Consider the following 10138-nt stretch of genomic DNA (forward strand, 5'->3'; position numbering starts at 1 on the left):
ACAACTCCCTCTCCACCACCACTCCCAGAGGGGGGCCCAGCCCCATCCCATGGGGCAGTACTACCCAACAGTGCAGGTAATACAGGGGCAGCAAAGGGGGCACTGCTAGTCTGGGTCCCAGATGTGCTGGACATGGTGCCACAGCTGGAGGAGGTAAGGTAGGTGAATCAGTCATAATCGGCCTACCTTGATATGCTCTGGTAAATGAGGTATAGCAATAAATTAAGGTTAGTAATAACCAAACCATTGTTAGTATTAACAGAATGGAACATCATATTTATCAGTCCAAATACATATTAATGTATATTATGTGTAACACAACATTAAATAACATAACAGTCAGTATGTTAACAGCACGCCAGTAAAAATTAAACCATAAGGCCAACAAAACAGCTAGTTTAACAAACTATGTTAATACTGAATCATAATAAAACATAATAACAAATCACATTTTATCAAAATATAGTTAGTTTAATAAAATATGTCAATATTAAATCATAATAATAAATAACAATAATAAATAAATGAAGATAAGGGGTGGGGAGAGAGAGAGGGAAACATTCCATTACTGACAATGCAGACTATATCCCTGAAAATACTGATAATGCATACTCTACAGGTGTACTGTCAGTTTTGAGTACAGTGACTACAATTCTGCTATAGCTGATGTAGCACATACATACCTCTCAAGCTGTTAGCATGTGTCAGTATGGGCCAAGCAATAACAAATGCAGGTACACAACTACACAGAACAGTTTCACATAATGTGGATTTATATACCTACCAGGGTGTTCTGTAAGCAGATTTGGTAATACATTGCATTCCAGGCTATCATTTTTCTAGTAATCCTGTGACAGATGGATTTGCATTACAAGAAATTGTGACACTTGAGAGGCATGTTTGTGTACAGTACATAAACTAGACATCTGTCATACCTTTGTTGGAAGGCATGGGAATAGAACCAAATAGCTGTGACTGCAGGGGACCATCTGCAAATAATGTAACAACTGACTGCAGTAACATAGTACATACATGCAAGGAATATAACCATACTGGAAATATTTAGACAGGTTTGTTTAAGAATCAGCAATGCTGCTTAACACTTTATTGGTATTACTGATAAGTGTCTGTGAAATCTAAACACAATATCTGTTCATAACATGGGCTACCTCTGGTGTTGTTGCCTCACAGCAAGAGGTTCTCCCGGTCAATTCTCGGCTTGGGTTGGGAGTGCCTTCTGTGTGGAGTCTGCATGTCCTCCCTGCGGTCAAGTGGGTGTTCAAAAGACAAGTGTTGAATGGGCATGCCTTTGTTGAAGGTTGGGCGTTGGGCTGGCAACTCGACACCATAAAAATCAACTGCCAATCATTAGTGGACCGGAGTTCCACTGTGGCAATCCCTAACCGGGAGAAGCCAAAAGACAAACAACAACAACATGGGCTACCTCAACCATATAACTTTTGTTGCTGGAGTGGGAGAAAAATTGAGCATTATATAACTTATATTGGCCTGGAGACAACTTTGGACCTATGAGTTCAGCAATACATGTTACTGGGCATTCATTTTGTATTCTAGAACTATTACAGTGTTATACCTTACTGCATTGATAGTAGAATACACATGCATGGAATTCAGCTGCACTGCATTTATTAAGACAGATTTCTTTAGGAATAAACAGTGCTGCTTAATAATTTATTGGTATTGCTGATGAATGTCTGTGAAGTCCACACACAATTTCTTCTCAGAGAGTGGGCTACCTCACCCATATATATATATATATATATATATATATATATATATATATTCTTTATTTCCAGGAGTAGGAGGAACAGAGAGCATTATCTGAATGATATTGGCCTGGAGACAGTGTTACACTTGACTGCAGCAACCCTACCATAGACCCACAATGTATACAGCTCTACTGCAATGGTTATGACAACACAATCCTGCTTTACACCATTTTGCTTACTGTTATTGGTATTGTTTATTGTTTATTTCAATACAGCTGTTATTGTTCATTTATTGCACTACAGTTTTTATTTAGTATTCTTTATCACAGTAAATGCTTTACTCTTTCCTGCTTATTGCACTACAGTTAGCATAATAAATCTGTACTTACCACACCCATAGCGTAACCTGGCCAGGTGCCTAGCATGAGGCTCAACATTGCAAGTCCTTTCAGCTGCAGCTGTTGGAAAAGAAGCACACCATTATGCCTATCAGTTTTGCAGACCTTCAGTTTGCATTTTGATAAAACAGAGGAAAACATACTTACATATTTGTGGGGCATGCCCAGCTCTTGCATCTTGGACCCAGGTGCCCAAGGTTCCCCTTTTTCTCCTCTTCAGGTCATCATAATTGTAAGGACACTGTTCACAAGTGTGGGGGATATCAGTAGCACTGGTAAGTTCCCCGGCCAACCGGTCTCAGGCGTCCATCTTACATTCTGAGCCCTGGATCAGCCTGGGTTCATAATTCTTTACCAGGAGCCCAACAAAGACATTGGACTCCAGCATATCACATCTCTATGCCTGAAAGCATGCACCCTCTCCAACATCACCTGGCATATCATCAGATAAGTAGACTCCAATGAATGGTGCAGATTTCCTACCTATTGAATCTAATATAGGCTATTTTACTGCCCTTACACGCCATTCAGCAACATTCAAAAAAAAGTACCATTTTGCTTAGCAGTGCACAAACCAGCTAAGCAGAGCTAAGCAGTGCAAAAACTCACACAACCAAGATTTTAGCGAAGCTTAGCACCACGCAAACAATAGCATTTTACAAATTTGTTTTTAAAAATGAAACATACTGAATGTAATATGTTCTTCATCTGTAACTATGTTTGTAATATTTTAATTGCTAGGATTCTTAATCTGTAACTATGTCTTTAATATTTTAATTTGTGGAGCTTTTCTCCCCAGGCCTCCGCTGAAAATGGACCTGCGTCCAGTCGGACATTCCCGGTCAACAAATGTAAATAAATAATAATAAAAAATATAGACTGAAATTAAATTATGACTGCTACAGACTCTAACCCAGGACCTGCAAAGCATTAGGCTTTAACTCTACCCATTTTGCTACTTGGATATTATGAAAACTAGTATATATACTACTGGGCTACCTGTTAGCATTGCTAAGCACTGTGCCATGCCATGAAAACATGTTTAAACAGGCCCAGAAATAAATAAGTAATTAGTTCCAGTTTCTATTTTTAGATATCTGGCAGCTGTTGGCTATGTATATATAAATGCCGCTCAGCTCTGTGGAGCTCTGCTCTGCCCAGCACAAACAGCAATTAAACATAAATACAAAAATAAATAAATAAATAAAGGAATATGTAATTATGATAATTAATTGCACCCAGTTTCTATTTTTATATGTGTAGCAGGTGTCAGCTGTCTATATGTTAGCACAGCTTGGCATTGCTGTGCTCCATGCTATGGAAACATACAGAGAGAAACTAATTCATAAAAATATAATATTACACATTTAAAACAATTCACAGCATTTCAGCAGTAGTGGGGGACACTACAGAGGGCCTCACCCTGTACATAACATGTGACCAGGCATCCACAACCACAGGCAGCCTCTATACTTCTCCCTACATGGATTCAAATCCTTGTTTCTATGCTCTCCCTTGGCAGCATGCCATCATTAATATGCATGGTGCGCTGCCAATTGGGAACCGTGGACATGTACATGAATACATTCTGTATAGGGTCTACATGGTGCCTACATGGATTTTATTAAATCCTGGGGAATGTGTGTGTGTGTGTGTGTGTGTGTGTGTGTGTGTGTGTGTGTGTGTTACTATTGCTTGTAAGTCTCTATTATTTTATTTAAACCTGACCAGACATTATTTTCTAATAGATAGTAGTGTATATGTGTGTGGGGTGTATATTAACATGTTAAACTAATCCACTTAATTTAGATATACATTTTATACATAATGTCAAGTAATTATTTTTGGTTACTCTATTTACTGAATGTGGTTGTATGTGATAAATTTTATCTGTGTGCAGTGAGTGTTGTGTTGAGTGGGTTTGGCTGCATGAAAATCATTTATATACATTACATCAATTTCTTTTAATAGATTTAACTTGTGTGGTGTTCATTACTCTGGGCTCTTATTCAAAAAAATTATTAATGCTATTGACCATTTTTGACAGTAACTACTTCTTTTCAGTCCATTTTCCCACCTTGTATTAGTGAAATTGCTTTAGAAGTTTTTTTTTCACATAGCTTGAGCTGTTTTTCAACTTATAATAGTCTAGATTCCATGTTCAAGCTGCCTGTGCTGCAAGAAATGCATTTGTAACTTTAACCCTCATTTAGAGGAATTGAACTTTCAGAATGTTAAAACAAGCAGCAGAAACACAAAATTGGCCATTTAAAATGAATCTAGTTAATTCTAAAACATATCCATGCAATTTTTTATGCTCATTATCTTTTAAAAAGTAGAATTATGAAAAGAAGAAAAGACAAGAAGAATGCAGTGGGAAGAAAAAGAAGACATCAGACTTAAAGACACCTGATACTAACTTTGTTTAGTGACATCTCACTAAATCTACACCACCAAAGCCCACACATTGTAACACAAAAAAACATTCGCAGAGGCTCTCAATAATAATCTGCTAAGCAACAGAGACCTCCAAAGCAGAAACGCAAGCAAACTCCATCCCCCAACACAACCCAAATGACACATAGCCCACAGACTCAGTGTGCCACTCAACCACAGCCAATAAGGCAAAACAACTTACCCAAAACACTAGTCATAGGTGACTCTACAGTCAGGCACACTGATGTCTCACTCACCAGGCTAAACAAGGAGAAGGTTACTGTCAGCGCCGGGTGCCAGGATCCGCCACATAACCCACGCACTCAGGTCACTCCAGAACAAGTACAAATATGATTCTGTCATTGTCCATGTTGGTGTGAATGACCTGAGATGTACCTCCCTGGACTACATGAAAAGAGACATGGAAGAGCTCTCCGATCTTGTAGCCCAGGCAGTTATGACCCTAGCCCTGAGTAGCATTCTGCCATCACCCAGAATGATACCGCAGTACAAGGACAAAATGATTGACTTCAACGATTGGCTAAGCTTCTGGTGTCATTCTAAGGGGATCCAATATCTGTCTGCTTGGGATGACATGGTCGACAGACCACAATGCTTTGCCACAGATGGCCTGCACCTGTCACCCCTGGGATTCTGGATACTGGCTAAGGCTCTTGCTGCCCCTATAGTGCCTTTTTTAGGCAATGTTCAAATAACAAATTCACCACCATAACAGGAAAAGGCAAGCAAAAACTGAGGGTAATGCTACTAAATGCTAGAAGTCTAAATCTCAAAATGCACTCACTCGAGGCACTGCTTAAAATGGAGAACATCAATATCTGTGCAGTGACTGAGACCTGATTCAAGGCTCCAGAGAGCACCCCTGCACTACCAGGCTATAATTCATACCACTCTTTTCGGCCATGTAACTTGGACTGAAACACCAAGGTGGTGTGTCCATATTCATTAAGGATATCCACACCTTCAGACTAGTTGCTCAGCATAATGCATCTGAAGTTATCCAAGTGCAATTAACTCTGGGCAAAACTGCAATCCAAATTGTAGCTTTTCTACAGATCCCCCACCATGCCCCAGGATTCCCACTCTTCTTTTCTTGATGTACTGGAAAATATTAGGGTTCAACCAAACACCCTAATAATGGGCGACTTCAACCACCCCACCATTAACTGGGAAAACTACTTGTGTACCAACTCCTTAGCTCAACGCTTTCTGGAATTCATAAACTCCAATGCCCTGGATCAACTTATCAACACCACCACCAGGGGCAACAATATCCTTGACCTAGTCATTACCAACATGAGTGACCAGTGTTCCACACCTGAAGTCAACTCCTTGTTGGTCCGATCCGACCATAAGCTAATCACCCTTGATATCCACATCCCGCCCCCACCCCCCAATAAGGAAACCACAGTAAAAAATGTCTCCAACGCCAACTATATGCTTCTTAAGACAGAAGTGGTGAACTTCAAGATACCCATGCAGATGGACAATACAGTTACAACTGCTGAATCCTACACAAATGCACTCTATAAGCGCTTACATGAGTGCATGGATTGTGTTATCCCAAACAGAACCAAGATGCTATCCTCCAAAAAAAGGAAGCCAATCTGGTGGTCCCCTGCCATAAACAAATTGTGCAACAGAAGGAAGAAACTGTTGCAAAAGAGAGTAAAATCCCATGAGTGGAGGACCTCCCTGGTCATCCTCAGTAAGAAGCTGAAATCCTTTATAAGATCCTCCAAAGCTAGCTACGAAAACAAAATCACCACTAATTTCAAGGACAACCACAAAGCATTCTATAGCTATGTCAAGAATCTCGATGGCAACACCCATATCTGCTCTGAGTTACAGTACAAAGGCACAAAAATTACAGAACCAACTGATATTGCCAACATCCTGGCAGGTTCACTACTAACTTTAGCCCCCTCACACCCCCTAAAGGGCCCATATATATATACAGGAAGAATACAGAGTCCCTGTAATCACAACTATGCAGGTAAAAACTGCACTCTCTAAAGCCAAAAACACAGCATCCATGGGACCGGACAACATCCCAAGTTGCGTTTTACATGAACTGGCTCCCCACTTAAGCACCATGTTCAATAATAGCCTTGCATCAGGCTTTGTGCCCACTGAATGGTGCACAGCAACAGTTATCCCACTCCACAAAGGGGGAGCCACCATTGATCCTGGGAACTATCGACCTATTAGCCTGACGAGTCTGGTCTGCAAGGCCATGGAACGCATCATCATGGACCTCATCAACAAAGACATTGGTAACCTCCAAACTCTGGATCCCACTCAGTTCGGGTTTGTGAAAGGCAGATCATGCCTCCTGAACCTGATCAACTTCTTTGAGGCAGTCACCAAAGCCGTAGATGAGGGTAAGGCGGTTCATACAGCCTTATCTTGACCTCACCAAGGCTTTCAATACCCTCCTCCATTCTGGAATTATAGCTAAACTCACTAAACTAGGTATAAATCCCTCTATGTCACAAGATGGGTTGCCAACTGGCTCACTGACAGAACCCTCACTGTAAAAGTTGCACACTCCAAATCTGACCTCAAAGCAGTGACAAGTGGAGTGCCACAGGGTTCCGTCCTGAGACCTCTCCTGTTTGGTATCTACTTCTCTGAAGTACAGGCTTACACAGGAGGCCTCTAGCTAATGAAGTTCACAGATGACTGCAAACTAGGAGCCATAGTCAAGTCCCCAAATGATGTGGACATCCTACAGAAGGGCCTCGCTGATACAAATGCCTGGTGTCAGAGCCATGGCCTCAAGCTCAATGCCATAAAGTGCAGTGTCACCCCCTTTGGTAAAACCTCTGTACCCATGAACTACCACATAGGCAGCAATCTACTTAACACCGAATGCATGATAAGAGACCTTGGGACCCAGGAGGATAGTAGTCTCTTCTTTGATAGTCACATTGCCACAATAGTCAGGAAGTCCTTCTACATGGCACACCTCATCATAAAAGGTTCTCATCCAGGAAAAAAGAGGTCATTGTTCCCCTCTACTCGACACTCATTAGACCCATTATAGAGTACAATGCCCCTTTTGGAATGTACCTCACAAGACATTTGCAGCAGCTAGAAAGGCCACAGAAGTACCTTACAAAGAGGATTACTGGCCACAAACAAATACCCTACACTGACCACCTCAAAAAAATCCAGCTTTACTCCGTAGAATATCGCCTACTCCAAGATGATCTCTACCTAATATATAAAGCTATGTCAAACCCAGAGCTGTTGAACATGCTACACCTAAAGAAATCCCATTCCCTCAGAGCTACACACTCTAGGGATCTAAACCTTCTCACCACAATAAACAGGGCATGCTGGAGGGATAGATTCCTGTCCCAGAGGCTTCCCATACTCTGGAACAGGGTACCCATCTATGTCAAGCAAAGTTATTCATTATCACTCTTCAAGATAAATCTTGATGAGTGAATGGAAAATAGGAAATACACCCCAGGGATCACTTCTGTGTCTCTGCTCGACAGTGGCACAGGAAAATAACTTTCTTGGGTGGCGTAAGCCAGGGAACCTTGTTGGCTAGGCTTACGTAGGCCCTTGGGCCGATAGCCTAGTACATACCTATGAACCTATGAACCTATCTTGTGGTCATCCTAGTTATAGTTCAGTGAAAGTTGACTCCTTTATATAAATACAGTGTAAATATAATATACTCATGCAGCAGATCATCACAGCACAGAGGAATGTATCATTTATAGTAATGAAAATGTTTGTTTAAAACAATATTACTGGCTTTAACTGTCATAAAAGTAGCTGAAAAAATTAATATAACTAATAATAATGAATAAGACAGATACTGCTATGCAAAATACTTTGGATAAAGAAGTACCTATCACAGTAATGGAATTTCCTCTGCAGTTTCACTGGTTCTGAAACATGCTACTTGTTATATTGTACACACAAATATTTAGACACTGTCAAACTGGATTTTTGATTATTAAGTCTAAATATTTCAGGACTTAGAATTATGAGTCTTGATATTTTAAAAGGTTAATTTCCTGATCCATTATTGTCACTGACTTAATATATTGCTTCATATCCACATTTAATTTATGCAAGTAGAAATCATTAACTTCTTTGATAGCTATGACTTATATTTCTGACATTTTCTAACTTTTGCATTGCTCAAGGGCTATCTGGTATTTTTTACGTGGGCTTGCTCAGAATACTGAAGTAGGTTCTGTAGTGTAGTGGTAATCACATCTGTTTAACACACAGAAGGTCCAGGGTTCAATCCCCAGTAGAACCATTATGTTAGAGAAAGGTAAGTAGGAGTAGGCAAATTCTCCCCTCAGTGTGAAAGAAGATATCAGATTTGACGTTAGGAGTGAAATTCATGAAAATATTATCTAAACAGGCTTTCTTGTAATAAGAAGTATATGAACATATTTGTTGAAAACAGAAGCATAACTGGTGTGAGGTTGTGCTTTAGCACAATGGTCAACCTAGATAACTTTAATGTCAAGCAGAGCACCTCACTGGCCCTCTTCAAGAGAAATCTTGATGAGTGGATGGGAAATAGAAAATTCACCCCAGGGATCACCCCAGTGGCTTTACTCGACAGAGGCACTGGGAACTAAGATTGGGTAACACGATGCCAGGGTAATCCTATGGGCTAGAATTGTAAAGGCTCTGGCCTAGTACACACCTATGAACCTACAAGAATAGACAGTTTCATTAAATAAGATCTAACAAGTAAATAACTGATCTGCTTCTTGCAACAGACAGTAGCACACCTAAAGGTTTAATCTCATAAAAAATATAACAAACACATCGACCATGGATGATCCACAGTTAAGGGAAGACCTGAGATATAATACAAAGAGGTACTTAAGCATTAAGACTGTTGGTGGAATATAGAATACTTACAAATACACAGCATGAATGAAGCTGATAGCATAGTGAATAGGGAATGACATGTGCCATGCATAACATCTGGCAGTTTATTAAAATATTGTTATAGACAGCTATTAATCATCTGAAAGTTAGTAAGATACAGATTAAGCATCCATATTTAAGTGAAAAATGCTACATTGGAATTTTATATTTATTTAAGTATTTTATTTATTATTCATTTATTTACCAGGAGTGTCTGACTGGGCAGGAGGCCCTGGGAGAAAAGCTCCAAGTTATACAAACAGCAGGTAATAAAAAAGTTTATGCAGAAAGTATGAATATTAACAAACACTCTAAAAATACAAAGATAGTACAACCATTTATACAAAGATCAGAGATAAAGGTAGTTGAGGAGGATATCCACGTGCAAAAACACACTCAAATTGAAATGCATATTTACACAGACCATACTTGTCTATTCATAACTAAGGGGTCTACAAATGTATTTACGCATGGTATAACCAACTGCCTACAAAAACTTAATACCCCCATAACCTTGTGGTATTACTTCAGTATACAGTTATCCCAATGTTTTCCTTGAAATGCAAACACCTGATATGATACCAAAAGGAGCTGTGCAGTGCAACAAAACTGTAAGGTTAAAAATAGGGAACA

At 39.8% G+C, this 10138-nt stretch overlaps 1 non-coding gene across 1 annotated transcript; it reads left to right on the forward strand.

Annotated features, from left to right (window-relative positions):
• The first annotated feature begins 8803 nt into the window (after positions 1 to 8803).
• On the forward strand, positions 8804 to 8876 carry TRNAV-AAC. The gene has a single exon. It is a non-coding gene; the product is annotated as a tRNA-Val (tRNA).
• Positions 8877 to 10138: the final 1262 nt, after the last annotated feature.

Source organism: Protopterus annectens, chromosome 2.part1 (genome assembly GCF_019279795.1).
Source record: "Protopterus annectens isolate FY-2018-M chromosome 2.part1, PAN1.0, whole genome shotgun sequence".
NCBI lineage: Eukaryota > Metazoa > Chordata > Ceratodontiformes > Protopteridae > Protopterus > Protopterus annectens.